Source organism: Oncorhynchus mykiss, unplaced genomic scaffold (genome assembly GCF_013265735.2).
Source record: "Oncorhynchus mykiss isolate Arlee unplaced genomic scaffold, USDA_OmykA_1.1 un_scaffold_490, whole genome shotgun sequence".
Classification (NCBI taxonomy): Eukaryota; Metazoa; Chordata; class Actinopteri; order Salmoniformes; family Salmonidae; genus Oncorhynchus; species Oncorhynchus mykiss.
This window is the reverse complement of record NW_023493937.1, coordinates 39,039-64,831: the sequence shown is the minus strand read 5'-3', so window position 1 is coordinate 64,831 and position 25,793 is coordinate 39,039. Positions and strand designations below refer to the sequence as shown.

Sequence of the window (25,793 nt, the reverse complement as noted above, 5' to 3'; positions counted from 1 at the left end):
ATACAAACTAACCTTGCTTACTTATTTCAAAGCGAGGGCACATATTTCAGCCTTGTGGGAAAAAACGGACAAAGAGTTGAAATTCCACAAGGCAGTGACAAAAAGCTTACAGCACCTGGTATTCCCAGGCGGTCTCCCATCCAAGTACTAACCAGGCCCGACCCTGCTTAGCTTCCGAGATCGGACGAGATCAGGCGTACTCAGGCCGGTGTGGCCGTAAGCGAGAAACTATCTCTTGGTGCACTATGTAAAGTCAAAGTGAGCCTGATTAACAGCTGTTGCATTTCCACCATTTAGATAAGCATCTTTGTGTCACTCAAAAAGTGGAAGAAATTGCATATACTGTAGCCATAATTTGTAGCACAGATTGTTGGATGAAATACAAACTAACCTTGCTTACTTATTTCAAAGCGAGGGCACATATTTCAGCCTTGTGGGAAAAAACGGACAAAGAGTTGAAATTCCACAAGGCAGTGACAAAAAGCTTACAGCACCTGGTATTCCCAGGCGGTCTCCCATCCAAGTACTAACCAGGCCCGACCCTGCTTAGCTTCCGAGATCGGACGAGATCAGGCGTACTCAGGCCGGTGTGGCCGTAAGCGAGAAACTATCTCTTGGTGCACTATGTAAAGTCAAAGTGAGCCTGATTAACAGCTGTTGCATTTCCACCATTTAGATAAGCATCTTTGTGTCACTCAAAAAGTGGAAGAAATTGCATATACTGTAGCCATAATTTGTAGCACAGATTGTTGGATGAAATACAAACTAACCTTGCTTACTTATTTCAAAGCGAGGGCACATATTTCAGCCTTGTGGGGAAAAAACGGACAAAGAGTTGAAATTCCACAAGGCAGTGACAAAAAGCTTACAGCACCTGGTATTCCCAGGCGGTCTCCCATCCAAGTACTAACCAGGCCCGACCCTGCTTAGCTTCCGAGATCGGACGAGATCAGGCGTACTCAGGCCGGTGTGGCCGTAAGCGAGAAACTATCTCTTGGTGCACTATGTAAAGTCAAAGTGAGCCTGATTAACAGCTGTTGCATTTCCACCATTTAGATAAGCATCTTTGTGTCACTCAAAAAGTGGAAGAAATTGCATATACTGTAGCCATAATTTGTAGCACAGATTGTTGGATGAAATACAAACTAACCTTGCTTACTTATTTCAAAGCGAGGGCACATATTTCAGCCTTGTGGGAAAAAACGGACAAAGAGTTGAAATTCCACAAGGCAGTGACAAAAAGCTTACAGCACCTGGTATTCCCAGGCGGTCTCCCATCCAAGTACTAACCAGGCCCGACCCTGCTTAGCTTCCGAGATCGGACGAGATCAGGCGTACTCAGGCCGGTGTGGCCGTAAGCGAAAGGCAATCTCAAAAAGTGGATGAAATTGCATATACTGTAGCCATAATTTGTAGCACAGATTGTTGGATGAAATACAAACTAACCTTGCTTACTTATTTCAAAGCGAGGGCACATATTTCAGCCTTGTGGGAAAAAACGGACAAAGAGTTGAAATTCCACAAGGCAGTGACAAAAAGCTTACAGCACCTGGTATTCCCAGGCGGTCTCCCATCCAAGTACTAACCAGGCCCGACCCTGCTTAGCTTCCGAGATCGGACGAGATCAGGCGTACTCAGGCCGGTGTGGCCGTAAGCAGAAACTATCTCTTGGTGCACTATGTAAAGTCAAAGTGAGCCTGATTAACAGCTGTTGCATTTCCACCATTTAGATAAGCATCTTTGTGTCACTCAAAAAGTGGAAGAAATTGCATATACTGTAGCCATAATTTGTAGCACAGATTGTTGGATGAAATACAAACTAACCTTGCTTACTTATTTCAAAGCGAGGGCACATATTTCAGCCTTGTGGGAAAAAACGGACAAAGAGTTGAAATTCCACAAGGCAGTGACAAAAAGCTTACAGCACCTGGTATTCCCAGGCGGTCTCCCATCCAAGTACTAACCAGGCCCGACCCTGCTTAGCTTCCGAGATCGGACGAGATCAGGCGTACTCAGGCCGGTGTGGCCGTAAGCGAGAAATTATCTCTTGGTGCACTATGTAAAGTCAAAGTGAGCCTGATTAACAGCTGTTGCATTTCCACCATTTAGATAAGCATCTTTGTGTCACTCAAAAAGTGGAAGAAATTGCATATACTGTAGCCATAATTTGTAGCACAGATTGTTGGATGAAATACAAACTAACCTTGCTTACTTATTTCAAAGCGAGGGCACATATTTCAGCCTTGTGGGAAAAAACGGACAAAGAGTTGAAATTCCACAAGGCAGTGACAAAAAGCTTACAGCACCTGGTATTCCCAGGCGGTCTCCCATCCAAGTACTAACCAGGCCCGACCCTGCTTAGCTTCCGAGATCGGACGAGATCAGGCGTACTCAGGCCGGTGTGGCCGTAAGCGAGAAACTATCTCTTGGTGCACTATGTAAAGTCAAAGTGAGCCTGATTAACAGCTGTTGCATTTCCACCATTTAGATAAGCATCTTTGTGTCACTCAAAAAGTGGAAGAAATTGCATATACTGTAGCCATAATTTGTAGCACAGATTGTTGGATGAAATACAAACTAACCTTGCTTACTTATTTCAAAGCGAGGGCACATATTTCAGCCTTGTGGGAAAAAACGGACAAAGAGTTGAAATTCCACAAGGCAGTGACAAAAAGCTTACAGCACCTGGTATTCCCAGGCGGTCTCCCATCCAAGTACTAACCAGGCCCGACCCTGCTTAGCTTCCGAGATCGGACGAGATCAGGCGTACTCAGGCCGGTGTGGCCGTAAGCGAAAGGCAATCTCAAAAAGTGGATGAAATTGCATATACTGTAGCCATAATTTGTAGCACAGATTGTTGGATGAAATACAAACTAACCTTGCTTACTTATTTCAAAGCGAGGGCACATATTTCAGCCTTGTGGGAAAAAACGGACAAAGAGTTGAAATTCCACAAGGCAGTGACAAAAAGCTTACAGCACCTGGTATTCCCAGGCGGTCTCCCATCCAAGTACTAACCAGGCCCGACCCTGCTTAGCTTCCGAGATCGGACGAGATCAGGCGTACTCAGGCCGGTGTGGCCGTAAGCGAAAGGCAATCTCAAAAAGTGGATGAAATTGCATATACTGTAGCCATAATTTGTAGCACAGATTGTTGGATGAAATACAAACTAACCTTGCTTACTTATTTCAAAGCGAGGGCACATATTTCAGCCTTGTGGGAAAAAACGGACAAAGAGTTGAAATTCCACAAGGCAGTGACAAAAAGCTTACAGCACCTGGTATTCCCAGGCGGTCTCCCATCCAAGTACTAACCAGGCCCGACCCTGCTTAGCTTCCGAGATCGGACGAGATCAGGCGTACTCAGGCCGGTGTGGCCGTAAGCGAGAAATTATCTTGGTGCACTATGTAAAGTCAAAGTGAGCCTGATTAACAGCTGTTGCATTTCCACCATTTAGATAAGCATCTTTGTGTCACTCAAAAAGTGGAAGAAATTGCATATACTGTAGCCATAATTTGTAGCACAGATTGTTGGATGAAATACAAACTAACCTTGCTTACTTATTTCAAAGCGAGGGCACATATTTCAGCCTTGTGGGAAAAAACGGACAAAGAGTTGAAATTCCACAAGGCAGTGACAAAAAGCTTACAGCACCTGGTATTCCCAGGCGGTCTCCCATCCAAGTACTAACCAGGCCCGACCCTGCTTAGCTTCCGAGATCGGACGAGATCAGGCGTACTCAGGCCGGTGTGGCCGTAAGCGAGAAACTATCTCTTGGTGCACTATGTAAAGTCAAAGTGAGCCTGATTAACAGCTGTTGCATTTCCACCATTTAGATAAGCATCTTTGTGTCACTCAAAAAGTGGAAGAAATTGCATATACTGTAGCCATAATTTGTAGCACAGATTGTTGGATGAAATACAAACTAACCTTGCTTACTTATTTCAAAGCGAGGGCACATATTTCAGCCTTGTGGGAAAAAACGGACAAAGAGTTGAAATTCCACAAGGCAGTGACAAAAAGCTTACAGCACCTGGTATTCCCAGGCGGTCTCCCATCCAAGTACTAACCAGGCCCGACCCTGCTTAGCTTCCGAGATCGGACGAGATCAGGCGTACTCAGGCCGGTGTGGCCGTAAGCGAGAAATATCTCTTGGTGCACTATGTAAAGTCAAAGTGAGCCTGATTAACAGCTGTTGCATTTCCCCATTTAGATAAGCATCTTTGTGTCACTCAAAAAGTGGAAGAAATTGCATATACTGTAGCCATAATTTGTAGCACAGATTGTTGGATGAAATACAAACTAACCTTGCTTACTTATTTCAAAGCGAGGGCACATATTTCAGCCTTGTGGGAAAAAACGGACAAAGAGTTGAAATTCCACAAGGCAGTGACAAAAAGCTTACAGCACCTGGTATTCCCAGGCGGTCTCCCATCCAAGTACTAACCAGGCCCGACCCTGCTTAGCTTCCGAGATCGGACGAGATCAGGCGTACTCAGGCCGGTGTGGCCGTAAGCGAAAGGCAATCTCAAAAAGTGGATGAAATTGCATATACTGTAGCCATAATTTGTAGCACAGATTGTTGGATGAAATACAAACTAACCTTGCTTACTTATTTCAAAGCGAGGGCACATATTTCAGCCTTGTGGGAAAAAACGGACAAAGAGTTGAAATTCCACAAGGCAGTGACAAAAAGCTTACAGCACCTGGTATTCCCAGGCGGTCTCCCATCCAAGTACTAACCAGGCCCGACCCTGCTTAGCTTCCGAGATCGGACGAGATCAGGCGTACTCAGGCCGGTGTGGCCGTAAGCGAGAAACTATCTCTTGGTGCACTATGTAAAGTCAAAGTGAGCCTGATTAACAGCTGTTGCATTTCCACCATTTAGATAAGCATCTTTGTGTCACTCAAAAAGTGGAAGAAATTGCATATACTGTAGCCATAATTTGTAGCACAGATTGTTGGATGAAATACAAACTAACCTTGCTTACTTATTTCAAAGCGAGGGCACATATTTCAGCCTTGTGGGAAAAAACGGACAAAGAGTTGAAATTCCACAAGGCAGTGACAAAAAGCTTACAGCACCTGGTATTCCCAGGCGGTCTCCCATCCAAGTACTAACCAGGCCCGACCCTGCTTAGCTTCCGAGATCGGACGAGATCAGGCGTACTCAGGCCGGTGTGGCCGTAAGCGAAAGGCAATCTCAAAAAGTGGATGAAATTGCATATACTGTAGCCATAATTTGTAGCACAGATTGTTGGATGAAATACAAACTAACCTTGCTTACTTATTTCAAAGCGAGGGCACATATTTCAGCCTTGTGGGAAAAAACGGACAAAGAGTTGAAATTCCACAAGGCAGTGACAAAAAGCTTACAGCACCTGGTATTCCCAGGCGGTCTCCCATCCAAGTACTAACCAGGCCCGACCCTGCTTAGCTTCCGAGATCGGACGAGATCAGGCGTACTCAGGCCGGTGTGGCCGTAAGCGAAAGGCAATCTCAAAAAGTGGATGAAATTGCATATACTGTAGCCATAATTTGTAGCACAGATTGTTGGATGAAATACAAACTAACCTTGCTTACTTATTTCAAAGCGAGGGCACATATTTCAGCCTTGTGGGAAAAAACGGACAAAGAGTTGAAATTCCACAAGGCAGTGACAAAAAGCTTACAGCACCTGGTATTCCCAGGCGGTCTCCCATCCAAGTACTAACCAGGCCCGACCCTGCTTAGCTTCCGAGATCGGACGAGATCAGGCGTACTCAGGCCGGTGTGGCCGTAAGCGAGAAACTATCTCTTGGTGCACTATGTAAAGTCAAAGTGAGCCTGATTAACAGCTGTTGCATTTCCACCATTTAGATAAGCATCTTTGTGTCACTCAAAAAGTGGAAGAAATTGCATATACTGTAGCCATAATTTGTAGCACAGATTGTTGGATGAAATACAAACTAACCTTGCTTACTTATTTCAAAGCGAGGGCACATATTTCAGCCTTGTGGGAAAAAACGGACAAAGAGTTGAAATTCCACAAGGCAGTGACAAAAAGCTTACAGCACCTGGTATTCCCAGGCGGTCTCCCATCCAAGTACTAACCAGGCCCGACCCTGCTTAGCTTCCGAGATCGGACGAGATCAGGCGTACTCAGGCCGGTGTGGCCGTAAGCGAAAGGCAATCTCAAAAAGTGGATGAAATTGCATATACTGTAGCCATAATTTGTAGCACAGATTGTTGGATGAAATACAAACTAACCTTGCTTACTTATTTCAAAGCGAGGGCACATATTTCAGCCTTGTGGGAAAAAACGGACAAAGAGTTGAAATTCCACAAGGCAGTGACAAAAAGCTTACAGCACCTGGTATTCCCAGGCGGTCTCCCATCCAAGTACTAACCAGGCCCGACCCTGCTTAGCTTCCGAGATCGGACGAGATCAGGCGTACTCAGGCCGGTGTGGCCGTAAGCGAGAAACTATCTCTTGGTGCACTATGTAAAGTCAAAGTGAGCCTGATTAACAGCTGTTGCATTTCCACCATTTAGATAAGCATCTTTGTGTCACTCAAAAAGTGGAAGAAATTGCATATACTGTAGCCATAATTTGTAGCACAGATTGTTGGATGAAATACAAACTAACCTTGCTTACTTATTTCAAAGCGAGGGCACATATTTCAGCCTTGTGGGAAAAAACGGACAAAGAGTTGAAATTCCACAAGGCAGTGACAAAAAGCTTACAGCACCTGGTATTCCCAGGCGGTCTCCCATCCAAGTACTAACCAGGCCCGACCCTGCTTAGCTTCCGAGATCGGACGAGATCAGGCGTACTCAGGCCGGTGTGGCCGTAAGCGAAAGGCAATCTCAAAAAGTGGATGAAATTGCATATACTGTAGCCATAATTTGTAGCACAGATTGTTGGATGAAATACAAACTAACCTTGCTTACTTATTTCAAAGCGAGGGCACATATTTCAGCCTTGTGGGAAAAAACGGACAAAGAGTTGAAATTCCACAAGGCAGTGACAAAAAGCTTACAGCACCTGGTATTCCCAGGCGGTCTCCCATCCAAGTACTAACCAGGCCCGACCCTGCTTAGCTTCCGAGATCGGACGAGATCAGGCGTACTCAGGCCGGTGTGGCCGTAAGCGAGAAACTATCTCTTGGTGCACTATGTAAAGTCAAAGTGAGCCTGATTAACAGCTGTTGCATTTCCACCATTTAGATAAGCATCTTTGTGTCACTCAAAAAGTGGAAGAAATTGCATATACTGTAGCCATAATTTGTAGCACAGATTGTTGGATGAAATACAAACTAACCTTGCTTACTTATTTCAAAGCGAGGGCACATATTTCAGCCTTGTGGGAAAAAACGGACAAAGAGTTGAAATTCCACAAGGCAGTGACAAAAAGCTTACAGCACCTGGTATTCCCAGGCGGTCTCCCATCCAAGTACTAACCAGGCCCGACCCTGCTTAGCTTCCGAGATCGGACGAGATCAGGCGTACTCAGGCCGGTGTGGCCGTAAGCGAGAAACTATCTCTTGGTGCACTATGTAAAGTCAAAGTGAGCCTGATTAACAGCTGTTGCATTTCCACCATTTAGATAAGCATCTTTGTGTCACTCAAAAAGTGGAAGAAATTGCATATACTGTAGCCATAATTTGTAGCACAGATTGTTGGATGAAATACAAACTAACCTTGCTTACTTATTTCAAAGCGAGGGCACATATTTCAGCCTTGTGGGAAAAAACGGACAAAGAGTTGAAATTCCACAAGGCAGTGACAAAAAGCTTACAGCACCTGGTATTCCCAGGCGGTCTCCCATCCAAGTACTAACCAGGCCCGACCCTGCTTAGCTTCCGAGATCGGACGAGATCAGGCGTACTCAGGCCGGTGTGGCCGTAAGCGAAAGGCAATCTCAAAAAGTGGATGAAATTGCATATACTGTAGCCATAATTTGTAGCACAGATTGTTGGATGAAATACAAACTAACCTTGCTTACTTATTTCAAAGCGAGGGCACATATTTCAGCCTTGTGGGAAAAAACGGACAAAGAGTTGAAATTCCACAAGGCAGTGACAAAAAGCTTACAGCACCTGGTATTCCCAGGCGGTCTCCCATCCAAGTACTAACCAGGCCCGACCCTGCTTAGCTTCCGAGATCGGACGAGATCAGGCGTACTCAGGCCGGTGTGGCCGTAAGCGAGAAACTATCTCTTGGTGCACTATGTAAAGTCAAAGTGAGCCTGATTAACAGCTGTTGCATTTCCACCATTTAGATAAGCATCTTTGTGTCACTCAAAAAGTGGAAGAAATTGCATATACTGTAGCCATAATTTGTAGCACAGATTGTTGGATGAAATACAAACTAACCTTGCTTACTTATTTCAAAGCGAGGGCACATATTTCAGCCTTGTGGGAAAAAACGGACAAAGAGTTGAAATTCCACAAGGCAGTGACAAAAAGCTTACAGCACCTGGTATTCCCAGGCGGTCTCCCATCCAAGTACTAACCAGGCCCGACCCTGCTTAGCTTCCGAGATCGGACGAGATCAGGCGTACTCAGGCCGGTGTGGCCGTAAGCGAAAGGCAATCTCAAAAAGTGGATGAAATTGCATATACTGTAGCCATAATTTGTAGCACAGATTGTTGGATGAAATACAAACTAACCTTGCTTACTTATTTCAAAGCGAGGGCACATATTTCAGCCTTGTGGGAAAAAACGGACAAAGAGTTGAAATTCCACAAGGCAGTGACAAAAAGCTTACAGCACCTGGTATTCCCAGGCGGTCTCCCATCCAAGTACTAACCAGGCCCGACCCTGCTTAGCTTCCGAGATCGGACGAGATCAGGCGTACTCAGGCCGGTGTGGCCGTAAGCGAGAAACTATCTCTTGGTGCACTATGTAAAGTCAAAGTGAGCCTGATTAACAGCTGTTGCATTTCCACCATTTAGATAAGCATCTTTGTGTCACTCAAAAAGTGGAAGAAATTGCATATACTGTAGCCATAATTTGTAGCACAGATTGTTGGATGAAATACAAACTAACCTTGCTTACTTATTTCAAAGCGAGGGCACATATTTCAGCCTTGTGGGAAAAAACGGACAAAGAGTTGAAATTCCACAAGGCAGTGACAAAAAGCTTACAGCACCTGGTATTCCCAGGCGGTCTCCCATCCAAGTACTAACCAGGCCCGACCCTGCTTAGCTTCCGAGATCGGACGAGATCAGGCGTACTCAGGCCGGTGTGGCCGTAAGCGAAAGGCAATCTCAAAAAGTGGATGAAATTGCATATACTGTAGCCATAATTTGTAGCACAGATTGTTGGATGAAATACAAACTAACCTTGCTTACTTATTTCAAAGCGAGGGCACATATTTCAGCCTTGTGGGAAAAAACGGACAAAGAGTTGAAATTCCACAAGGCAGTGACAAAAAGCTTACAGCACCTGGTATTCCCAGGCGGTCTCCCATCCAAGTACTAACCAGGCCCGACCCTGCTTAGCTTCCGAGATCGGACGAGATCAGGCGTACTCAGGCCGGTGTGGCCGTAAGCGAGAAACTATCTCTTGGTGCACTATGTAAAGTCAAAGTGAGCCTGATTAACAGCTGTTGCATTTCCACCATTTAGATAAGCATCTTTGTGTCACTCAAAAAGTGGAAGAAATTGCATATACTGTAGCCATAATTTGTAGCACAGATTGTTGGATGAAATACAAACTAACCTTGCTTACTTATTTCAAAGCGAGGGCACATATTTCAGCCTTGTGGGAAAAAACGGACAAAGAGTTGAAATTCCACAAGGCAGTGACAAAAAGCTTACAGCACCTGGTATTCCCAGGCGGTCTCCCATCCAAGTACTAACCAGGCCCGACCCTGCTTAGCTTCCGAGATCGGACGAGATCAGGCGTACTCAGGCCGGTGTGGCCGTAAGCGAAAGGCAATCTCAAAAAGTGGATGAAATTGCATATACTGTAGCCATAATTTGTAGCACAGATTGTTGGATGAAATACAAACTAACCTTGCTTACTTATTTCAAAGCGAGGGCACATATTTCAGCCTTGTGGGAAAAAACGGACAAAGAGTTGAAATTCCACAAGGCAGTGACAAAAAGCTTACAGCACCTGGTATTCCCAGGCGGTCTCCCATCCAAGTACTAACCAGGCCCGACCCTGCTTAGCTTCCGAGATCGGACGAGATCAGGCGTACTCAGGCCGGTGTGGCCGTAAGCGAGAAACTATCTCTTGGTGCACTATGTAAAGTCAAAGTGAGCCTGATTAACAGCTGTTGCATTTCCACCATTTAGATAAGCATCTTTGTGTCACTCAAAAAGTGGAAGAAATTGCATATACTGTAGCCATAATTTGTAGCACAGATTGTTGGATGAAATACAAACTAACCTTGCTTACTTATTTCAAAGCGAGGGCACATATTTCAGCCTTGTGGGAAAAAACGGACAAAGAGTTGAAATTCCACAAGGCAGTGACAAAAAGCTTACAGCACCTGGTATTCCCAGGCGGTCTCCCATCCAAGTACTAACCAGGCCCGACCCTGCTTAGCTTCCGAGATCGGACGAGATCAGGCGTACTCAGGCCGGTGTGGCCGTAAGCGAAAGGCAATCTCAAAAAGTGGATGAAATTGCATATACTGTAGCCATAATTTGTAGCACAGATTGTTGGATGAAATACAAACTAACCTTGCTTACTTATTTCAAAGCGAGGGCACATATTTCAGCCTTGTGGGAAAAAACGGACAAAGAGTTGAAATTCCACAAGGCAGTGACAAAAAGCTTACAGCACCTGGTATTCCCAGGCGGTCTCCCATCCAAGTACTAACCAGGCCCGACCCTGCTTAGCTTCCGAGATCGGACGAGATCAGGCGTACTCAGGCCGGTGTGGCCGTAAGCGAGAAACTATCTCTTGGTGCACTATGTAAAGTCAAAGTGAGCCTGATTAACAGCTGTTGCATTTCCACCATTTAGATAAGCATCTTTGTGTCACTCAAAAAGTGGAAGAAATTGCATATACTGTAGCCATAATTTGTAGCACAGATTGTTGGATGAAATACAAACTAACCTTGCTTACTTATTTCAAAGCGAGGGCACATATTTCAGCCTTGTGGGAAAAAACGGACAAAGAGTTGAAATTCCACAAGGCAGTGACAAAAAGCTTACAGCACCTGGTATTCCCAGGCGGTCTCCCATCCAAGTACTAACCAGGCCCGACCCTGCTTAGCTTCCGAGATCGGACGAGATCAGGCGTACTCAGGCCGGTGTGGCCGTAAGCGAGAAACTATCTCTTGGTGCACTATGTAAAGTCAAAGTGAGCCTGATTAACAGCTGTTGCATTTCCACCATTTAGATAAGCATCTTTGTGTCACTCAAAAAGTGGAAGAAATTGCATATACTGTAGCCATAATTTGTAGCACAGATTGTTGGATGAAATACAAACTAACCTTGCTTACTTATTTCAAAGCGAGGGCACATATTTCAGCCTTGTGGGAAAAAACGGACAAAGAGTTGAAATTCCACAAGGCAGTGACAAAAAGCTTACAGCACCTGGTATTCCCAGGCGGTCTCCCATCCAAGTACTAACCAGGCCCGACCCTGCTTAGCTTCCGAGATCGGACGAGATCAGGCGTACTCAGGCCGGTGTGGCCGTAAGCGAAAGGCAATCTCAAAAAGTGGATGAAATTGCATATACTGTAGCCATAATTTGTAGCACAGATTGTTGGATGAAATACAAACTAACCTTGCTTACTTATTTCAAAGCGAGGGCACATATTTCAGCCTTGTGGGAAAAAACGGACAAAGAGTTGAAATTCCACAAGGCAGTGACAAAAAGCTTACAGCACCTGGTATTCCCAGGCGGTCTCCCATCCAAGTACTAACCAGGCCCGACCCTGCTTAGCTTCCGAGATCGGACGAGATCAGGCGTACTCAGGCCGGTGTGGCCGTAAGCGAGAAACTATCTCTTGGTGCACTATGTAAAGTCAAAGTGAGCCTGATTAACAGCTGTTGCATTTCCACCATTTAGATAAGCATCTTTGTGTCACTCAAAAAGTGGAAGAAATTGCATATACTGTAGCCATAATTTGTAGCACAGATTGTTGGATGAAATACAAACTAACCTTGCTTACTTATTTCAAAGCGAGGGCACATATTTCAGCCTTGTGGGAAAAAACGGACAAAGAGTTGAAATTCCACAAGGCAGTGACAAAAAGCTTACAGCACCTGGTATTCCCAGGCGGTCTCCCATCCAAGTACTAACCAGGCCCGACCCTGCTTAGCTTCCGAGATCGGACGAGATCAGGCGTACTCAGGCCGGTGTGGCCGTAAGCGAAAGGCAATCTCAAAAAGTGGATGAAATTGCATATACTGTAGCCATAATTTGTAGCACAGATTGTTGGATGAAATACAAACTAACCTTGCTTACTTATTTCAAAGCGAGGGCACATATTTCAGCCTTGTGGGAAAAAACGGACAAAGAGTTGAAATTCCACAAGGCAGTGACAAAAAGCTTACAGCACCTGGTATTCCCAGGCGGTCTCCCATCCAAGTACTAACCAGGCCCGACCCTGCTTAGCTTCCGAGATCGGACGAGATCAGGCGTACTCAGGCCGGTGTGGCCGTAAGCGAGAAACTATCTCTTGGTGCACTATGTAAAGTCAAAGTGAGCCTGATTAACAGCTGTTGCATTTCCACCATTTAGATAAGCATCTTTGTGTCACTCAAAAAGTGGAAGAAATTGCATATACTGTAGCCATAATTTGTAGCACAGATTGTTGGATGAAATACAAACTAACCTTGCTTACTTATTTCAAAGCGAGGGCACATATTTCAGCCTTGTGGGAAAAAACGGACAAAGAGTTGAAATTCCACAAGGCAGTGACAAAAAGCTTACAGCACCTGGTATTCCCAGGCGGTCTCCCATCCAAGTACTAACCAGGCCCGACCCTGCTTAGCTTCCGAGATCGGACGAGATCAGGCGTACTCAGGCCGGTGTGGCCGTAAGCGAAAGGCAATCTCAAAAAGTGGATGAAATTGCATATACTGTAGCCATAATTTGTAGCACAGATTGTTGGATGAAATACAAACTAACCTTGCTTACTTATTTCAAAGCGAGGGCACATATTTCAGCCTTGTGGGAAAAAACGGACAAAGAGTTGAAATTCCACAAGGCAGTGACAAAAAGCTTACAGCACCTGGTATTCCCAGGCGGTCTCCCATCCAAGTACTAACCAGGCCCGACCCTGCTTAGCTTCCGAGATCGGACGAGATCAGGCGTACTCAGGCCGGTGTGGCCGTAAGCGAGAAACTATCTCTTGGTGCACTATGTAAAGTCAAAGTGAGCCTGATTAACAGCTGTTGCATTTCCACCATTTAGATAAGCATCTTTGTGTCACTCAAAAAGTGGAAGAAATTGCATATACTGTAGCCATAATTTGTAGCACAGATTGTTGGATGAAATACAAACTAACCTTGCTTACTTATTTCAAAGCGAGGGCACATATTTCAGCCTTGTGGGAAAAAACGGACAAAGAGTTGAAATTCCACAAGGCAGTGACAAAAAGCTTACAGCACCTGGTATTCCCAGGCGGTCTCCCATCCAAGTACTAACCAGGCCCGACCCTGCTTAGCTTCCGAGATCGGACGAGATCAGGCGTACTCAGGCCGGTGTGGCCGTAAGCGAGAAACTATCTCTTGGTGCACTATGTAAAGTCAAAGTGAGCCTGATTAACAGCTGTTGCATTTCCACCATTTAGATAAGCATCTTTGTGTCACTCAAAAAGTGGAAGAAATTGCATATACTGTAGCCATAATTTGTAGCACAGATTGTTGGATGAAATACAAACTAACCTTGCTTACTTATTTCAAAGCGAGGGCACATATTTCAGCCTTGTGGGAAAAAACGGACAAAGAGTTGAAATTCCACAAGGCAGTGACAAAAAGCTTACAGCACCTGGTATTCCCAGGCGGTCTCCCATCCAAGTACTAACCAGGCCCGACCCTGCTTAGCTTCCGAGATCGGACGAGATCAGGCGTACTCAGGCCGGTGTGGCCGTAAGCGAGAAACTATCTCTTGGTGCACTATGTAAAGTCAAAGTGAGCCTGATTAACAGCTGTTGCATTTCCACCATTTAGATAAGCATCTTTGTGTCACTCAAAAAGTGGAAGAAATTGCATATACTGTAGCCATAATTTGTAGCACAGATTGTTGGATGAAATACAAACTAACCTTGCTTACTTATTTCAAAGCGAGGGCACATATTTCAGCCTTGTGGGAAAAAACGGACAAAGAGTTGAAATTCCACAAGGCAGTGACAAAAAGCTTACAGCACCTGGTATTCCCAGGCGGTCTCCCATCCAAGTACTAACCAGGCCCGACCCTGCTTAGCTTCCGAGATCGGACGAGATCAGGCGTACTCAGGCCGGTGTGGCCGTAAGCGAAAGGCAATCTCAAAAAGTGGATGAAATTGCATATACTGTAGCCATAATTTGTAGCACAGATTGTTGGATGAAATACAAACTAACCTTGCTTACTTATTTCAAAGCGAGGGCACATATTTCAGCCTTGTGGGAAAAAACGGACAAAGAGTTGAAATTCCACAAGGCAGTGACAAAAAGCTTACAGCACCTGGTATTCCCAGGCGGTCTCCCATCCAAGTACTAACCAGGCCCGACCCTGCTTAGCTTCCGAGATCGGACGAGATCAGGCGTACTCAGGCCGGTGTGGCCGTAAGCGAGAAACTATCTCTTGGTGCACTATGTAAAGTCAAAGTGAGCCTGATTAACAGCTGTTGCATTTCCACCATTTAGATAAGCATCTTTGTGTCACTCAAAAAGTGGAAGAAATTGCATATACTGTAGCCATAATTTGTAGCACAGATTGTTGGATGAAATACAAACTAACCTTGCTTACTTATTTCAAAGCGAGGGCACATATTTCAGCCTTGTGGGAAAAAACGGACAAAGAGTTGAAATTCCACAAGGCAGTGACAAAAAGCTTACAGCACCTGGTATTCCCAGGCGGTCTCCCATCCAAGTACTAACCAGGCCCGACCCTGCTTAGCTTCCGAGATCAGACGTACTCAGGCCGGTGTGGCCGTAAGCGAAAGGCAATCTCAAAAAGTGGATGAAATTGCATATACTGTAGCCATAATTTGTAGCACAGATTGTTGGATGAAATACAAACTAACCTTGCTTACTTATTTCAAAGCGAGGGCACATATTTCAGCCTTGTGGGAAAAAACGGACAAAGAGTTGAAATTCCACAAGGCAGTGACAAAAAGCTTACAGCACCTGGTATTCCCAGGCGGTCTCCCATCCAAGTACTAACCAGGCCCGACCCTGCTTAGCTTCCGAGATCGGACGAGATCAGGCGTACTCAGGCCGGTGTGGCCGTAAGCGAGAAACTATCTCTTGGTGCACTATGTAAAGTCAAAGTGAGCCTGATTAACAGCTGTTGCATTTCCACCATTTAGATAAGCATCTTTGTGTCACTCAAAAAGTGGAAGAAATTGCATATACTGTAGCCATAATTTGTAGCACAGATTGTTGGATGAAATACAAACTAACCTTGCTTACTTATTTCAAAGCGAGGGCACATATTTCAGCCTTGTGGGAAAAAACGGACAAAGAGTTGAAATTCCACAAGGCAGTGACAAAAAGCTTACAGCACCTGGTATTCCCAGGCGGTCTCCCATCCAAGTACTAACCAGGCCCGACCCTGCTTAGCTTCCGAGATCGGACGAGATCAGGCGTACTCAGGCCGGTGTGGCCGTAAGCGAAAGGCAATCTCAAAAAGTGGATGAAATTGCATATACTGTAGCCATAATTTGTAGCACAGATTGTTGGATGAAATACAAACTAACCTTGCTTACTTATTTCAAAGCGAGGGCACATATTTCAGCCTTGTGGGAAAAAACGGACAAAGAGTTGAAATTCCACAAGGCAGTGACAAAAAGCTTACAGCACCTGGTATTCCCAGGCGGTCTCCCATCCAAGTACTAACCAGGCCCGACCCTGCTTAGCTTCCGAGATCGGACGAGATCAGGCGTACTCAGGCCGGTGTGGCCGTAAGCGAGAAACTATCTCTTGGTGCACTATGTAAAGTCAAAGTGAGCCTGATTAACAGCTGTTGCATTTCCACCATTTAGATAAGCATCTTTGTGTCACTCAAAAAGTGGAAGAAATTGCATATACTGTAGCCATAATTTGTAGCACAGATTGTTGGATGAAATACAAACTAACCTTGCTTACTTATTTCAAAGCGAGGGCACATATTTCAGCCTTGTGGGAAAAAACGGACAAAGAGTTGAAATTCCACAAGGCAGTGACAAAAAGCTTACAGCACCTGGTATTCCCAGGCGGTCTCCCATCCAAGTACTAACCAGGCCCGACCCTGCTTAGCTTCCGAGATCGGACGAGATCAGGCGTACTCAGGCCGGTGTGGCCGTAAGCGAGAAACTATCTCTTGGTGCACTATGTAAAGTCAAAGTGAGCCTGATTAACAGCTGTTGCATTTCCACCATTTAGATAAGCATCTTTGTGTCACTCAAAAAGTGGAAGAAATTGCATATACTGTAGCCATAATTTGTAGCACAGATTGTTGGATGAAATACAAACTAACCTTGCTTACTTATTTCAAAGCGAGGGCACATATTTCAGCCTTGTGGGAAAAAACGGACAAAGAGTTGAAATTCCACAAGGCAGTGACAAAAAGCTTACAGCACCTGGTATTCCCAGGCGGTCTCCCATCCAAGTACTAACCAGGCCCGACCCTGCTTAGCTTCCGAGATCGGACGAGATCAGGCGTACTCAGGCCGGTGTGGCCGTAAGCGAGAAACTATCTCTGGTGCACTATGTAAAGTCAAAGTGAGCCTGATTAACAGCTGTTGCATTTCCACCATTTAGATAAGCATCTTTGTGTCACTCAAAAAGTGGAAGAAATTGCATATACTGTAGCCATAATTTGTAGCACAGATTGTTGGATGAAATACAAACTAACCTTGCTTACTTATTTCAAAGCGAGGGCACATATTTCAGCCTTGTGGGAAAAAACGGACAAAGAGTTGAAATTCCACAAGGCAGTGACAAAAAGCTTACAGCACCTGGTATTCCCAGGCGGTCTCCCATCCAAGTACTAACCAGGCCCGACCCTGCTTAGCTTCCGAGATCGGACGAGATCAGGCGTACTCAGGCCGGTGTGGCCGTAAGCGAAAGGCAATCTCAAAAAGTGGATGAAATTGCATATACTGTAGCCATAATTTGTAGCACAGATTGTTGGATGAAATACAAACTAACCTTGCTTACTTATTTCAAAGCGAGGGCACATATTTCAGCCTTGTGGGAAAAAACGGACAAAGAGTTGAAATTCCACAAGGCAGTGACAAAAAGCTTACAGCACCTGGTATTCCCAGGCGGTCTCCCATCCAAGTACTAACCAGGCCCGACCCTGCTTAGCTTCCGAGATCGGACGAGATCAGGCGTACTCAGGCCGGTGTGGCCGTAAGCGAGAAACTATCTCTTGGTGCACTATGTAAAGTCAAAGTGAGCCTGATTAACAGCTGTTGCATTTCCACCATTTAGATAAGCATCTTTGTGTCACTCAAAAAGTGGAAGAAATTGCATATACTGTAGCCATAATTTGTAGCACAGATTGTTGGATGAAATACAAACTAACCTTGCTTACTTATTTCAAAGCGAGGGCACATATTTCAGCCTTGTGGGAAAAAACGGACAAAGAGTTGAAATTCCACAAGGCAGTGACAAAAAGCTTACAGCACCTGGTATTCCCAGGCGGTCTCCCATCCAAGTACTAACCAGGCCCGACCCTGCTTAGCTTCCGAGATCGGACGAGATCAGGCGTACTCAGGCCGGTGTGGCCGTAAGCGAAAGGCAATCTCAAAAAGTGGATGAAATTGCATATACTGTAGCCATAATTTGTAGCACAGATTGTTGGATGAAATACAAACTAACCTTGCTTACTTATTTCAAAGCGAGGGCACATATTTCAGCCTTGTGGGAAAAAACGGACAAAGAGTTGAAATTCCACAAGGCAGTGACAAAAAGCTTACAGCACCTGGTATTCCCAGGCGGTCTCCCATCCAAGTACTAACCAGGCCCGACCCTGCTTAGCTTCCGAGATCGGACGAGATCAGGCGTACTCAGGCCGGTGTGGCCGTAAGCGAAAGGCAATCTCAAAAAGTGGATGAAATTGCATATACTGTAGCCATAATTTGTAGCACAGATTGTTGGATGAAATACAAACTAACCTTGCTTACTTATTTCAAAGCGAGGGCACATATTTCAGCCTTGTGGGAAAAAACGGACAAAGAGTTGAAATTCCACAAGGCAGTGACAAAAAGCTTACAGCACCTGGTATTCCCAGGCGGTCTCCCATCCAAGTACTAACCAGGCCCGACCCTGCTTAGCTTCCGAGATCGGACGAGATCAGGCGTACTCAGGCCGGTGTGGCCGTAAGCGAGAAACTATCTCTTGGTGCACTATGTAAAGTCAAAGTGAGCCTGATTAACAGCTGTTGCATTTCCACCATTTAGATAAGCATCTTTGTGTCACTCAAAAAGTGGAAGAAATTGCATATACTGTAGCCATAATTTGTAGCACAGATTGTTGGATGAAATACAAACTAACCTTGCTTACTTATTTCAAAGCGAGGGCACATATTTCAGCCTTGTGGGAAAAAACGGACAAAGAGTTGAAATTCCACAAGGCAGTGACAAAAAGCTTACAGCACCTGGTATTCCCAGGCGGTCTCCCATCCAAGTACTAACCAGGCCCGACCCTGCTTAGCTTCCGAGATCGGACGAGATCAGGCGTACTCAGGCCGGTGTGGCCGTAAGCGAAAGGCAATCTCAAAAAGTGGATGAAATTGCATATACTGTAGCCATAATTTGTAGCACAGATTGTTGGATGAAATACAAACTAACCTTGCTTACTTATTTCAAAGCGAGGGCACATATTTCAGCCTTGTGGGAAAAAACGGACAAAGAGTTGAAATTCCACAAGGCAGTGACAAAAAGCTTACAGCACCTGGTATTCCCAGGCGGTCTCCCATCCAAGTACTAACCAGGCCCGACCCTGCTTAGCTTCCGAGATCGGACGAGATCAGGCGTACTCAGGCCGGTGTGGCCGTAAGCGAGAAACTATCTCTTGGTGCACTATGTAAAGTCAAAGTGAGCCTGATTAACAGCTGTTGCATTTCCACCATTTAGATAAGCATCTTTGTGTCACTCAAAAAGTGGAAGAAATTGCATATACTGTAGCCATAATTTGTAGCACAGATTGTTGGATGAAATACAAACTAACCTTGCTTACTTATTTCAAAGCGAGGGCACATATTTCAGCCTTGTGGGAAAAAACGGACAAAGAGTTGAAATTCCACAAGGCAGTGACAAAAAGCTTACAGCACCTGGTATTCCCAGGCGGTCTCCCATCCAAGTACTAACCAGGCCCGACCCTGCTTAGCTTCCGAGATCGGACGAGATCAGGCGTACTCAGGCCGGTGTGGCCGTAAGCGAGAAACTATCTCTTGGTGCACTATGTAAAGTCAAAGTGAGCTGATTAACAGCTGTTGCATTTCCACCATTTAGATAAGCATCTTTGTGTCACTCAAAAAGTGGAAGAAATTGCATATACTGTAGCCATAATTTGTAGCACAGATTGTTGGATGAAATACAAACTAACCTTGCTTACTTATTTCAAAGCGAGGGCACATATTTCAGCCTTGTGGGAAAAAACGGACAAAGAGTTGAAATTCCACAAGGCAGTGACAAAAAGCTTACAGCACCTGGTATTCCCAGGCGGTCTCCCATCCAAGTACTAACCAGGCCCGACCCTGCTTAGCTTCCGAGATCGGACGAGATCAGGCGTACTCAGGCCGGTGTGGCCGTAAGCGAGAAACTATCTCTTGGTGCACTATGTAAAGTCAAAGTGAGCCTGATTAACAGCTGTTGCATTTCCACCATTTAGATAAGCATCTTTGTGTCACTCAAAAAGTGGAAGAAATTGCATATACTGTAGCCATAATTTGTAGCACAGATTGTTGGATGAAATACAAACTAACCTTGCTTACTTATTTCAAAGCGAGGGCACATATTTCAGCCTTGTGGGAAAAAACGGACAAAGAGTTGAAATTCCACAAGGCAGTGACAAAAAGCTTACAGCACCTGGTATTCCCAGGCGGTCTCCCATCCAAGTACTAACCAGGCCCGACCCTGCTTAGCTTCCGAGATCGGACGAGATCAGGCGTACTCAGGCCGGTGTGGCCGTAAGCGAGAAACTATCTCTTGGTGCACTATGTAAAGTCAAAGTGAGCCTGATTAACAGCTGTTGCATTTCCACCATTTAGATAAGCATCTTTGTGTCACTCAAAAAGTGGAAGAAATTGCATATACTGTAGCCATAATTTGTAGCACAGATTGTTGGATGAAATACAAACTAACCTTGCTTACTTATTTCAAAGCGAGGGCACATATTTCAGCCTTGTGGGAAAAAACGGACAAAGAGTTGAAATTCCACAAGGCAGTGACAAAAAGCTTACAGCACCTGGTATTCCCAGGCGGTCTCCCATCCAAGTACTAACCAGGCCCGACCCTGCTTAGCTTCCGAGATCGGACGAGATCAGGCGTACTCAGGCCGGTGTGGCCGTAAGCGAAAGGCAATCTCAAAAAGTGGATGAAATTGCATATACTGTAGCCATAATTTGTAGCACAGATTGTTGGATGAAATACAAACTAACCTTGCTTACTTATTTCAAAGCGAGGGCACATATTTCAGCCTTGTGGGAAAAAACGGACAAAGAGTTGAAATTCCACAAGGCAGTGACAAAAAGCTTACAGCACCTGGTATTCCCAGGCGGTCTCCCATCCAAGTACTAACCAGGCCCGACCCTGCTTAGCTTCCGAGATCGGACGAGATCAGGCGTACTCAGGCCGGTGTGGCCGTAAGCGAGAAACTATCTCTTGGTGCACTATGTAAAGTCAAAGTGAGCCTGATTAACAGCTGTTGCATTTCCACCATTTAGATAAGCATCTTTGTGTCACTCAAAAAGTGGAAGAAATTGCATATACTGTAGCCATAATTTGTAGCACAGATTGTTGGATGAAATACAAACTAACCTTGCTTACTTATTTCAAAGCGAGGGCACATATTTCAGCCTTGTGGGAAAAAACGGACAAAGAGTTGAAATTCCACAAGGCAGTGACAAAAAGCTTACAGCACCTGGTATTCCCAGGCGGTCTCCCATCCAAGTACTAACCAGGCCCGACCCTGCTTAGCTTCCGAGATCGGACGAGATCAGGCGTACTCAGGCCGGTGTGGCCGTAAGCGAAAGGCAATCTCAAAAAGTGGATGAAATTGCATATACTGTAGCCATAATTTGTAGCACAGATTGTTGGATGAAATACAAACTAACCTTGCTTACTTATTTCAAAGCGAGGGCACATATTTCAGCCTTGTGGGAAAAAACGGACAAAGAGTTGAAATTCCACAAGGCAGTGACAAAAAGCTTACAGCACCTGGTATTCCCAGGCGGTCTCCCATCCAAGTACTAACCAGGCCCGACCCTGCTTAGCTTCCGAGATCGGACGAGATCAGGCGTACTCAGGCCGGTGTGGCCGTAAGCGAGAAACTATCTCTTGGTGCACTATGTAAAGTCAAAGTGAGCCTGATTAACAGCTGTTGCATTTCCACCATTTAGATAAGCATCTTTGTGTCACTCAAAAAGTGGAAGAAATTGCATATACTGTAGCCATAATTTGTAGCACAGATTGTTGGATGAAATACAAACTAACCTTGCTTACTTATTTCAAAGCGAGGGCACATATTTCAGCCTTGTGGGAAAAAACGGACAAAGAGTTGAAATTCCACAAGGCAGTGACAAAAAGCTTACAGCACCTGGTATTCCCAGGCGGTCTCCCATCCAAGTACTAACCAGGCCCGACCCTGCTTAGCTTCCGAGATCGGACGAGATCAGGCGTACTCAGGCCGGTGTGGCCGTAAGCGAGAAACTATCTCTTGGTGCACTATGTAAAGTCAAAGTGAGCCTGATTAACAGCTGTTGCATTTCCACCATTTAGATAAGCATCTTTGTGTCACTCAAAAAGTGGAAGAAATTGCATATACTGTAGCCATAATTTGTAGCACAGATTGTTGGATGAAATACAAACTAACCTTGCTTACTTATTTCAAAGCGAGGGCACATATTTCAGCCTTGTGGGAAAAAACGGACAAAGAGTTGAAATTCCACAAGGCAGTGACAAAAAGCTTACAGCACCTGGTATTCCCAGGCGGTCTCCCATCCAAGTACTAACCAGGCCCGACCCTGCTTAGCTTCCGAGATCGGACGAGATCAGGCGTACTCAGGCCGGTGTGGCCGTAAGCGAAAGGCAATCTCAAAAAGTGGATGAAATTGCATATACTGTAGCCATAATTTGTAGCACAGATTGTTGGATGAAATACAAACTAACCTTGCTTACTTATTTCAAAGCGAGGGCACATATTTCAGCCTTGTGGGAAAAAACGGACAAAGAGTTGAAATTCCACAAGGCAGTGACAAAAAGCTTACAGCACCTGGTATTCCCAGGCGGTCTCCCATCCAAGTACTAACCAGGCCCGACCCTGCTTAGCTTCCGAGATCGGACGAGATCAGGCGTACTCAGGCCGGTGTGGCCGTAAGCGAGAAACTATCTCTTGGTGCACTATGTAAAGTCAAAGTGAGCCTGATTAACAGCTGTTGCATTTCCACCATTTAGATAAGCATCTTTGTGTCACTCAAAAAGTGGAAGAAATTGCATATACTGTAGCCATAATTTGTAGCACAGATTGTTGGATGAAATACAAACTAACCTTGCTTACTTATTTCAAAGCGAGGGCACATATTTCAGCCTTGTGGGAAAAAACGGACAAAGAGTTGAAATTCCACAAGGCAGTGACAAAAAGCTTACAGCACCTGGTATTCCCAGGCGGTCTCCCATCCAAGTACTAACCAGGCCCGACCCTGCTTAGCTTCCGAGATCGGACGAGATCAGGCGTACTCAGGCCGGTGTGGCCGTAAGCGAGAAACTATCTCTTGGTGCACTATGTAAAGTCAAAGTGAGCCTGATTAACAGCTGTTGCATTTCCACCATTTAGATAAGCATCTTTGTGTCACTCAAAAAGTGGAAGAAATTGCATATACTGTAGCCATAATTTGTAGCACAGATTGTTGGATGAAATACAAACTAACCTTGCTTACTTATTTCAAAGCGAGGGCACATATTTCAGCCTTGTGGGAAAAAACGGACAAAGAGTTGAAATTCCACAAGGCAGTGACAAAAAGCTTACAGCACCTGGTATTCCCAGGCGGTCTCCCATCCAAGTACTAACCAGGCCCGACCCTGCTTAGCTTCCGAGATCGGACGAGATCAGGCGTACTCAGGCCGGTGTGGCCGTAAGCGAGAAACTATCTCTTGGTGCACTATGTAAAGTCAAAGTGAGCCTGATTAACAGCTGTTGCATTTCCACCATTTAGATAAGCATCTTTGTGTCACTCAAAAAGTGGAAGAAATTGCATATACTGTAGCCATAATTTGTAGCACAGATTGTTGGATGAAATACAAACTAACCTTGCTTACTTATTTCAAAGCGAGGGCACATATTTCAGCCTTGTGGGAAAAAACGGACAAAGAGTTGAAATTCCACAAGGCAGTGACAAAAAGCTTACAGCACCTGGTATTCCCAGGCGGTCTCCCATCCAAGTACTAACCAGGCCCGACCCTGCTTAGCTTCCGAGATCGGACGAGATCAGGCGTACTCAGGCCGGTGTGGCCGTAAGCGAGAAACTATCTCTTGGTGCACTATGTAAAGTCAAAGTGAGCCTGATTAACAGCTGTTGCATTTCCACCATTTAGATAAGCATCTTTGTGTCACTCAAAAAGTGGAAGAAATTGCATATACTGTAGCCATAATTTGTAGCACAGATTGTTGGATGAAATACAAACTAACCTTGCTTACTTATTTCAAAGCGAGGGCACATATTTCAGCCTTGTGGGAAAAAACGGACAAAGAGTTGAAATTCCACAAGGCAGTGACAAAAAGCTTACAGCACCTGGTATTCCCAGGCGGTCTCCCATCCAAGTACTAACCAGGCCCGACCCTGCTTAGCTTCCGAGATCGGACGAGATCAGGCGTACTCAGGCCGGTGTGGCCGTAAGCGAAAGGCAATCTCAAAAAGTGGATGAAATTGCATATACTGTAGCCATAATTTGTAGCACAGATTGTTGGATGAAATACAAACTAACCTTGCTTACTTATTTCAAAGCGAGGGCACATATTTCAGCCTTGTGGGAAAAAACGGACAAAGAGTTGAAATTCCACAAGGCAGTGACAAAAAGCTTACAGCACCTGGTATTCCCAGGCGGTCTCCCATCCAAGTACTAACCAGGCCCGACCCTGCTTAGCTTCCGAGATCGGACGAGATCAGGCGTACTCAGGCCGGTGTGGCCGTAAGCGAGAAACTATCTCTTGGTGCACTATGTAAAGTCAAAGTGAGCCTGATTAACAGCTGTTGCATTTCCACCATTTAGATAAGCATCTTTGTGTCACTCAAAAAGTGGAAGAAATTGCATATACTGTAGCCATAATTTGTAGCACAGATTGTTGGATGAAATACAAACTAACCTTGCTTACTTATTTCAAAGCGAGGGCACATATTTCAGCCTTGTGGGAAAAAACGGACAAAGAGTTGAAATTCCACAAGGCAGTGACAAAAAGCTTACAGCACCTGGTATTCCCAGGCGGTCTCCCATCCAAGTACTAACCAGGCCCGACCCTGCTTAGCTTCCGAGATCGGACGAGATCAGGCGTACTCAGGCCGGTGTGGCCGTAAGCGAAAGGCAATCTCAAAAAGTGGATGAAATTGCATATACTGTAGCCATAATTTGTAGCACAGATTGTTGGATGAAATACAAACTAACCTTGCTTACTTATTTCAAAGCGAGGGCACATATTTCAGCCTTGTGGGAAAAAACGGACAAAGAGTTGAAATTCCACAAGGCAGTGACAAAAAGCTTACAGCACCTGGTATTCCCAGGCGGTCTCCCATCCAAGTACTAACCAGGCCCGACCCTGCTTAGCTTCCGAGATCGGACGAGATCAGGCGTACTCAGGCCGGTGTGGCCGTAAGCGAGAAACTATCTCTTGGTGCACTATGTAAAGTCAAAGTGAGCCTGATTAACAGCTGTTGCATTTCCACCATTTAGATAAGCATCTTTGTGTCACTCAAAAAGTGGAAGAAATTGCATATACTGTAGCCATAATTTGTAGCACAGATTGTTGGATGAAATACAAACTAACCTTGCTTACTTATTTCAAAGCGAGGGCACATATTTCAGCCTTGTGGGAAAAAACGGACAAAGAGTTGAAATTCCACAAGGCAGTGACAAAAAGCTTACAGCACCTGGTATTCCCAGGCGGTCTCCCATCCAAGTACTAACCAGGCCCGACCCTGCTTAGCTTCCGAGATCGGACGAGATCAGGCGTACTCAGGCCGGTGTGGCCGTAAGCGAGAAACTATCTCTTGGTGCACTATGTAAAGTCAAAGTGAGCCTGATTAACAGCTGTTGCATTTCCACCATTTAGATAAGCATCTTTGTGTCACTCAAAAAGTGGAAGAAATTGCATATACTGTAGCCATAATTTGTAGCACAGATTGTTGGATGAAATACAAACTAACCTTGCTTACTTATTTCAAAGCGAGGGCACATATTTCAGCCTTGTGGGAAAAAACGGACAAAGAGTTGAAATTCCA

The 25,793-nt window shown here is 45.1% G+C and overlaps 73 non-coding genes and 1 pseudogene across 73 annotated transcripts; all 74 read right to left on the bottom strand.

Moving 5' to 3' along the window:
* Window positions 1-103: 103 nt before the first annotated feature.
* On the bottom strand, window positions 104-222 carry LOC118958449. Its single transcript, XR_005047439.1, has one exon. It is a non-coding gene; the product is annotated as a 5S ribosomal RNA (ribosomal RNA).
* Window positions 223-482: 260 nt separating this feature from the next.
* On the bottom strand, window positions 483-601 carry LOC118958448. The gene has a single exon (XR_005047438.1). It is a non-coding gene; the product is annotated as a 5S ribosomal RNA (ribosomal RNA).
* Window positions 602-862: 261 nt separating this feature from the next.
* On the bottom strand, window positions 863-981 carry LOC118958447. Its single transcript, XR_005047437.1, has one exon. It is a non-coding gene; the product is annotated as a 5S ribosomal RNA (ribosomal RNA).
* A 260-nt stretch (window positions 982-1,241) lies between these two features.
* Window positions 1,242-1,360, bottom strand: LOC118958446. Its single transcript, XR_005047436.1, has one exon. It is a non-coding gene; the product is annotated as a 5S ribosomal RNA (ribosomal RNA).
* Window positions 1,361-1,537: 177 nt separating this feature from the next.
* LOC118958444 lies at window positions 1,538-1,656 on the bottom strand. The gene has a single exon (XR_005047434.1). It is a non-coding gene; the product is annotated as a 5S ribosomal RNA (ribosomal RNA).
* Window positions 1,657-1,915: 259 nt separating this feature from the next.
* LOC118958443 lies at window positions 1,916-2,034 on the bottom strand. The gene has a single exon (XR_005047433.1). It is a non-coding gene; the product is annotated as a 5S ribosomal RNA (ribosomal RNA).
* Window positions 2,035-2,294: 260 nt separating this feature from the next.
* On the bottom strand, window positions 2,295-2,413 carry LOC118958442. The gene has a single exon (XR_005047432.1). It is a non-coding gene; the product is annotated as a 5S ribosomal RNA (ribosomal RNA).
* A 260-nt stretch (window positions 2,414-2,673) lies between these two features.
* Window positions 2,674-2,792, bottom strand: LOC118958441. Its single transcript, XR_005047431.1, has one exon. It is a non-coding gene; the product is annotated as a 5S ribosomal RNA (ribosomal RNA).
* A 177-nt stretch (window positions 2,793-2,969) lies between these two features.
* On the bottom strand, window positions 2,970-3,088 carry LOC118958440. Its single transcript, XR_005047430.1, has one exon. It is a non-coding gene; the product is annotated as a 5S ribosomal RNA (ribosomal RNA).
* Window positions 3,089-3,265: 177 nt separating this feature from the next.
* LOC118958439 lies at window positions 3,266-3,384 on the bottom strand. Its single transcript, XR_005047429.1, has one exon. It is a non-coding gene; the product is annotated as a 5S ribosomal RNA (ribosomal RNA).
* Window positions 3,385-3,642: 258 nt separating this feature from the next.
* On the bottom strand, window positions 3,643-3,761 carry LOC118958438. Its single transcript, XR_005047428.1, has one exon. It is a non-coding gene; the product is annotated as a 5S ribosomal RNA (ribosomal RNA).
* Window positions 3,762-4,021: 260 nt separating this feature from the next.
* On the bottom strand, window positions 4,022-4,140 carry LOC118958437. Its single transcript, XR_005047427.1, has one exon. It is a non-coding gene; the product is annotated as a 5S ribosomal RNA (ribosomal RNA).
* A 258-nt stretch (window positions 4,141-4,398) lies between these two features.
* Window positions 4,399-4,517, bottom strand: LOC118958436. The gene has a single exon (XR_005047426.1). It is a non-coding gene; the product is annotated as a 5S ribosomal RNA (ribosomal RNA).
* A 177-nt stretch (window positions 4,518-4,694) lies between these two features.
* Window positions 4,695-4,813, bottom strand: LOC118958435. The gene has a single exon (XR_005047425.1). It is a non-coding gene; the product is annotated as a 5S ribosomal RNA (ribosomal RNA).
* A 260-nt stretch (window positions 4,814-5,073) lies between these two features.
* On the bottom strand, window positions 5,074-5,192 carry LOC118958433. Its single transcript, XR_005047423.1, has one exon. It is a non-coding gene; the product is annotated as a 5S ribosomal RNA (ribosomal RNA).
* A 177-nt stretch (window positions 5,193-5,369) lies between these two features.
* LOC118958432 lies at window positions 5,370-5,488 on the bottom strand. Its single transcript, XR_005047422.1, has one exon. It is a non-coding gene; the product is annotated as a 5S ribosomal RNA (ribosomal RNA).
* A 177-nt stretch (window positions 5,489-5,665) lies between these two features.
* On the bottom strand, window positions 5,666-5,784 carry LOC118958431. Its single transcript, XR_005047421.1, has one exon. It is a non-coding gene; the product is annotated as a 5S ribosomal RNA (ribosomal RNA).
* Window positions 5,785-6,044: 260 nt separating this feature from the next.
* On the bottom strand, window positions 6,045-6,163 carry LOC118958430. Its single transcript, XR_005047420.1, has one exon. It is a non-coding gene; the product is annotated as a 5S ribosomal RNA (ribosomal RNA).
* A 177-nt stretch (window positions 6,164-6,340) lies between these two features.
* LOC118958429 lies at window positions 6,341-6,459 on the bottom strand. The gene has a single exon (XR_005047419.1). It is a non-coding gene; the product is annotated as a 5S ribosomal RNA (ribosomal RNA).
* Window positions 6,460-6,719: 260 nt separating this feature from the next.
* Window positions 6,720-6,838, bottom strand: LOC118958428. Its single transcript, XR_005047418.1, has one exon. It is a non-coding gene; the product is annotated as a 5S ribosomal RNA (ribosomal RNA).
* Window positions 6,839-7,015: 177 nt separating this feature from the next.
* LOC118958427 lies at window positions 7,016-7,134 on the bottom strand. The gene has a single exon (XR_005047417.1). It is a non-coding gene; the product is annotated as a 5S ribosomal RNA (ribosomal RNA).
* A 260-nt stretch (window positions 7,135-7,394) lies between these two features.
* LOC118958426 lies at window positions 7,395-7,513 on the bottom strand. Its single transcript, XR_005047416.1, has one exon. It is a non-coding gene; the product is annotated as a 5S ribosomal RNA (ribosomal RNA).
* A 260-nt stretch (window positions 7,514-7,773) lies between these two features.
* LOC118958425 lies at window positions 7,774-7,892 on the bottom strand. The gene has a single exon (XR_005047415.1). It is a non-coding gene; the product is annotated as a 5S ribosomal RNA (ribosomal RNA).
* Window positions 7,893-8,069: 177 nt separating this feature from the next.
* LOC118958424 lies at window positions 8,070-8,188 on the bottom strand. The gene has a single exon (XR_005047414.1). It is a non-coding gene; the product is annotated as a 5S ribosomal RNA (ribosomal RNA).
* Window positions 8,189-8,448: 260 nt separating this feature from the next.
* On the bottom strand, window positions 8,449-8,567 carry LOC118958422. Its single transcript, XR_005047412.1, has one exon. It is a non-coding gene; the product is annotated as a 5S ribosomal RNA (ribosomal RNA).
* Window positions 8,568-8,744: 177 nt separating this feature from the next.
* Window positions 8,745-8,863, bottom strand: LOC118958421. The gene has a single exon (XR_005047411.1). It is a non-coding gene; the product is annotated as a 5S ribosomal RNA (ribosomal RNA).
* A 260-nt stretch (window positions 8,864-9,123) lies between these two features.
* LOC118958420 lies at window positions 9,124-9,242 on the bottom strand. Its single transcript, XR_005047410.1, has one exon. It is a non-coding gene; the product is annotated as a 5S ribosomal RNA (ribosomal RNA).
* A 177-nt stretch (window positions 9,243-9,419) lies between these two features.
* On the bottom strand, window positions 9,420-9,538 carry LOC118958419. The gene has a single exon (XR_005047409.1). It is a non-coding gene; the product is annotated as a 5S ribosomal RNA (ribosomal RNA).
* A 260-nt stretch (window positions 9,539-9,798) lies between these two features.
* LOC118958418 lies at window positions 9,799-9,917 on the bottom strand. The gene has a single exon (XR_005047408.1). It is a non-coding gene; the product is annotated as a 5S ribosomal RNA (ribosomal RNA).
* A 177-nt stretch (window positions 9,918-10,094) lies between these two features.
* On the bottom strand, window positions 10,095-10,213 carry LOC118958417. Its single transcript, XR_005047407.1, has one exon. It is a non-coding gene; the product is annotated as a 5S ribosomal RNA (ribosomal RNA).
* A 260-nt stretch (window positions 10,214-10,473) lies between these two features.
* On the bottom strand, window positions 10,474-10,592 carry LOC118958416. The gene has a single exon (XR_005047406.1). It is a non-coding gene; the product is annotated as a 5S ribosomal RNA (ribosomal RNA).
* A 177-nt stretch (window positions 10,593-10,769) lies between these two features.
* On the bottom strand, window positions 10,770-10,888 carry LOC118958415. Its single transcript, XR_005047405.1, has one exon. It is a non-coding gene; the product is annotated as a 5S ribosomal RNA (ribosomal RNA).
* A 260-nt stretch (window positions 10,889-11,148) lies between these two features.
* On the bottom strand, window positions 11,149-11,267 carry LOC118958414. Its single transcript, XR_005047404.1, has one exon. It is a non-coding gene; the product is annotated as a 5S ribosomal RNA (ribosomal RNA).
* A 260-nt stretch (window positions 11,268-11,527) lies between these two features.
* LOC118958413 lies at window positions 11,528-11,646 on the bottom strand. Its single transcript, XR_005047403.1, has one exon. It is a non-coding gene; the product is annotated as a 5S ribosomal RNA (ribosomal RNA).
* A 177-nt stretch (window positions 11,647-11,823) lies between these two features.
* On the bottom strand, window positions 11,824-11,942 carry LOC118958411. The gene has a single exon (XR_005047401.1). It is a non-coding gene; the product is annotated as a 5S ribosomal RNA (ribosomal RNA).
* A 260-nt stretch (window positions 11,943-12,202) lies between these two features.
* Window positions 12,203-12,321, bottom strand: LOC118958410. The gene has a single exon (XR_005047400.1). It is a non-coding gene; the product is annotated as a 5S ribosomal RNA (ribosomal RNA).
* A 177-nt stretch (window positions 12,322-12,498) lies between these two features.
* Window positions 12,499-12,617, bottom strand: LOC118958409. The gene has a single exon (XR_005047399.1). It is a non-coding gene; the product is annotated as a 5S ribosomal RNA (ribosomal RNA).
* Window positions 12,618-12,877: 260 nt separating this feature from the next.
* Window positions 12,878-12,996, bottom strand: LOC118958408. The gene has a single exon (XR_005047398.1). It is a non-coding gene; the product is annotated as a 5S ribosomal RNA (ribosomal RNA).
* Window positions 12,997-13,173: 177 nt separating this feature from the next.
* LOC118958407 lies at window positions 13,174-13,292 on the bottom strand. The gene has a single exon (XR_005047397.1). It is a non-coding gene; the product is annotated as a 5S ribosomal RNA (ribosomal RNA).
* Window positions 13,293-13,552: 260 nt separating this feature from the next.
* On the bottom strand, window positions 13,553-13,671 carry LOC118958406. The gene has a single exon (XR_005047396.1). It is a non-coding gene; the product is annotated as a 5S ribosomal RNA (ribosomal RNA).
* A 260-nt stretch (window positions 13,672-13,931) lies between these two features.
* On the bottom strand, window positions 13,932-14,050 carry LOC118958405. Its single transcript, XR_005047395.1, has one exon. It is a non-coding gene; the product is annotated as a 5S ribosomal RNA (ribosomal RNA).
* A 260-nt stretch (window positions 14,051-14,310) lies between these two features.
* LOC118958404 lies at window positions 14,311-14,429 on the bottom strand. Its single transcript, XR_005047394.1, has one exon. It is a non-coding gene; the product is annotated as a 5S ribosomal RNA (ribosomal RNA).
* Window positions 14,430-14,606: 177 nt separating this feature from the next.
* Window positions 14,607-14,725, bottom strand: LOC118958403. Its single transcript, XR_005047393.1, has one exon. It is a non-coding gene; the product is annotated as a 5S ribosomal RNA (ribosomal RNA).
* A 260-nt stretch (window positions 14,726-14,985) lies between these two features.
* Window positions 14,986-15,094, bottom strand: LOC118958558 (annotated as a pseudogene).
* A 177-nt stretch (window positions 15,095-15,271) lies between these two features.
* Window positions 15,272-15,390, bottom strand: LOC118958402. Its single transcript, XR_005047392.1, has one exon. It is a non-coding gene; the product is annotated as a 5S ribosomal RNA (ribosomal RNA).
* A 260-nt stretch (window positions 15,391-15,650) lies between these two features.
* LOC118958400 lies at window positions 15,651-15,769 on the bottom strand. Its single transcript, XR_005047390.1, has one exon. It is a non-coding gene; the product is annotated as a 5S ribosomal RNA (ribosomal RNA).
* A 177-nt stretch (window positions 15,770-15,946) lies between these two features.
* LOC118958399 lies at window positions 15,947-16,065 on the bottom strand. Its single transcript, XR_005047389.1, has one exon. It is a non-coding gene; the product is annotated as a 5S ribosomal RNA (ribosomal RNA).
* A 260-nt stretch (window positions 16,066-16,325) lies between these two features.
* Window positions 16,326-16,444, bottom strand: LOC118958398. Its single transcript, XR_005047388.1, has one exon. It is a non-coding gene; the product is annotated as a 5S ribosomal RNA (ribosomal RNA).
* A 260-nt stretch (window positions 16,445-16,704) lies between these two features.
* On the bottom strand, window positions 16,705-16,823 carry LOC118958397. The gene has a single exon (XR_005047387.1). It is a non-coding gene; the product is annotated as a 5S ribosomal RNA (ribosomal RNA).
* Window positions 16,824-17,082: 259 nt separating this feature from the next.
* On the bottom strand, window positions 17,083-17,201 carry LOC118958396. The gene has a single exon (XR_005047386.1). It is a non-coding gene; the product is annotated as a 5S ribosomal RNA (ribosomal RNA).
* A 177-nt stretch (window positions 17,202-17,378) lies between these two features.
* On the bottom strand, window positions 17,379-17,497 carry LOC118958395. Its single transcript, XR_005047385.1, has one exon. It is a non-coding gene; the product is annotated as a 5S ribosomal RNA (ribosomal RNA).
* Window positions 17,498-17,757: 260 nt separating this feature from the next.
* Window positions 17,758-17,876, bottom strand: LOC118958394. The gene has a single exon (XR_005047384.1). It is a non-coding gene; the product is annotated as a 5S ribosomal RNA (ribosomal RNA).
* Window positions 17,877-18,053: 177 nt separating this feature from the next.
* Window positions 18,054-18,172, bottom strand: LOC118958393. The gene has a single exon (XR_005047383.1). It is a non-coding gene; the product is annotated as a 5S ribosomal RNA (ribosomal RNA).
* A 177-nt stretch (window positions 18,173-18,349) lies between these two features.
* LOC118958392 lies at window positions 18,350-18,468 on the bottom strand. The gene has a single exon (XR_005047382.1). It is a non-coding gene; the product is annotated as a 5S ribosomal RNA (ribosomal RNA).
* Window positions 18,469-18,728: 260 nt separating this feature from the next.
* On the bottom strand, window positions 18,729-18,847 carry LOC118958391. The gene has a single exon (XR_005047381.1). It is a non-coding gene; the product is annotated as a 5S ribosomal RNA (ribosomal RNA).
* A 177-nt stretch (window positions 18,848-19,024) lies between these two features.
* LOC118958389 lies at window positions 19,025-19,143 on the bottom strand. The gene has a single exon (XR_005047379.1). It is a non-coding gene; the product is annotated as a 5S ribosomal RNA (ribosomal RNA).
* Window positions 19,144-19,403: 260 nt separating this feature from the next.
* Window positions 19,404-19,522, bottom strand: LOC118958388. The gene has a single exon (XR_005047378.1). It is a non-coding gene; the product is annotated as a 5S ribosomal RNA (ribosomal RNA).
* A 259-nt stretch (window positions 19,523-19,781) lies between these two features.
* Window positions 19,782-19,900, bottom strand: LOC118958387. The gene has a single exon (XR_005047377.1). It is a non-coding gene; the product is annotated as a 5S ribosomal RNA (ribosomal RNA).
* A 260-nt stretch (window positions 19,901-20,160) lies between these two features.
* On the bottom strand, window positions 20,161-20,279 carry LOC118958386. The gene has a single exon (XR_005047376.1). It is a non-coding gene; the product is annotated as a 5S ribosomal RNA (ribosomal RNA).
* Window positions 20,280-20,539: 260 nt separating this feature from the next.
* On the bottom strand, window positions 20,540-20,658 carry LOC118958385. The gene has a single exon (XR_005047375.1). It is a non-coding gene; the product is annotated as a 5S ribosomal RNA (ribosomal RNA).
* A 177-nt stretch (window positions 20,659-20,835) lies between these two features.
* Window positions 20,836-20,954, bottom strand: LOC118958384. Its single transcript, XR_005047374.1, has one exon. It is a non-coding gene; the product is annotated as a 5S ribosomal RNA (ribosomal RNA).
* A 260-nt stretch (window positions 20,955-21,214) lies between these two features.
* On the bottom strand, window positions 21,215-21,333 carry LOC118958383. Its single transcript, XR_005047373.1, has one exon. It is a non-coding gene; the product is annotated as a 5S ribosomal RNA (ribosomal RNA).
* A 177-nt stretch (window positions 21,334-21,510) lies between these two features.
* LOC118958382 lies at window positions 21,511-21,629 on the bottom strand. Its single transcript, XR_005047372.1, has one exon. It is a non-coding gene; the product is annotated as a 5S ribosomal RNA (ribosomal RNA).
* Window positions 21,630-21,889: 260 nt separating this feature from the next.
* On the bottom strand, window positions 21,890-22,008 carry LOC118958381. The gene has a single exon (XR_005047371.1). It is a non-coding gene; the product is annotated as a 5S ribosomal RNA (ribosomal RNA).
* Window positions 22,009-22,268: 260 nt separating this feature from the next.
* On the bottom strand, window positions 22,269-22,387 carry LOC118958380. The gene has a single exon (XR_005047370.1). It is a non-coding gene; the product is annotated as a 5S ribosomal RNA (ribosomal RNA).
* A 177-nt stretch (window positions 22,388-22,564) lies between these two features.
* On the bottom strand, window positions 22,565-22,683 carry LOC118958378. Its single transcript, XR_005047368.1, has one exon. It is a non-coding gene; the product is annotated as a 5S ribosomal RNA (ribosomal RNA).
* Window positions 22,684-22,943: 260 nt separating this feature from the next.
* On the bottom strand, window positions 22,944-23,062 carry LOC118958377. The gene has a single exon (XR_005047367.1). It is a non-coding gene; the product is annotated as a 5S ribosomal RNA (ribosomal RNA).
* A 260-nt stretch (window positions 23,063-23,322) lies between these two features.
* On the bottom strand, window positions 23,323-23,441 carry LOC118958376. Its single transcript, XR_005047366.1, has one exon. It is a non-coding gene; the product is annotated as a 5S ribosomal RNA (ribosomal RNA).
* Window positions 23,442-23,701: 260 nt separating this feature from the next.
* Window positions 23,702-23,820, bottom strand: LOC118958375. Its single transcript, XR_005047365.1, has one exon. It is a non-coding gene; the product is annotated as a 5S ribosomal RNA (ribosomal RNA).
* Window positions 23,821-24,080: 260 nt separating this feature from the next.
* LOC118958374 lies at window positions 24,081-24,199 on the bottom strand. Its single transcript, XR_005047364.1, has one exon. It is a non-coding gene; the product is annotated as a 5S ribosomal RNA (ribosomal RNA).
* A 177-nt stretch (window positions 24,200-24,376) lies between these two features.
* LOC118958373 lies at window positions 24,377-24,495 on the bottom strand. The gene has a single exon (XR_005047363.1). It is a non-coding gene; the product is annotated as a 5S ribosomal RNA (ribosomal RNA).
* Window positions 24,496-24,755: 260 nt separating this feature from the next.
* On the bottom strand, window positions 24,756-24,874 carry LOC118958372. The gene has a single exon (XR_005047362.1). It is a non-coding gene; the product is annotated as a 5S ribosomal RNA (ribosomal RNA).
* Window positions 24,875-25,051: 177 nt separating this feature from the next.
* On the bottom strand, window positions 25,052-25,170 carry LOC118958371. Its single transcript, XR_005047361.1, has one exon. It is a non-coding gene; the product is annotated as a 5S ribosomal RNA (ribosomal RNA).
* A 260-nt stretch (window positions 25,171-25,430) lies between these two features.
* LOC118958370 lies at window positions 25,431-25,549 on the bottom strand. The gene has a single exon (XR_005047360.1). It is a non-coding gene; the product is annotated as a 5S ribosomal RNA (ribosomal RNA).
* Window positions 25,550-25,793: the final 244 nt, after the last annotated feature.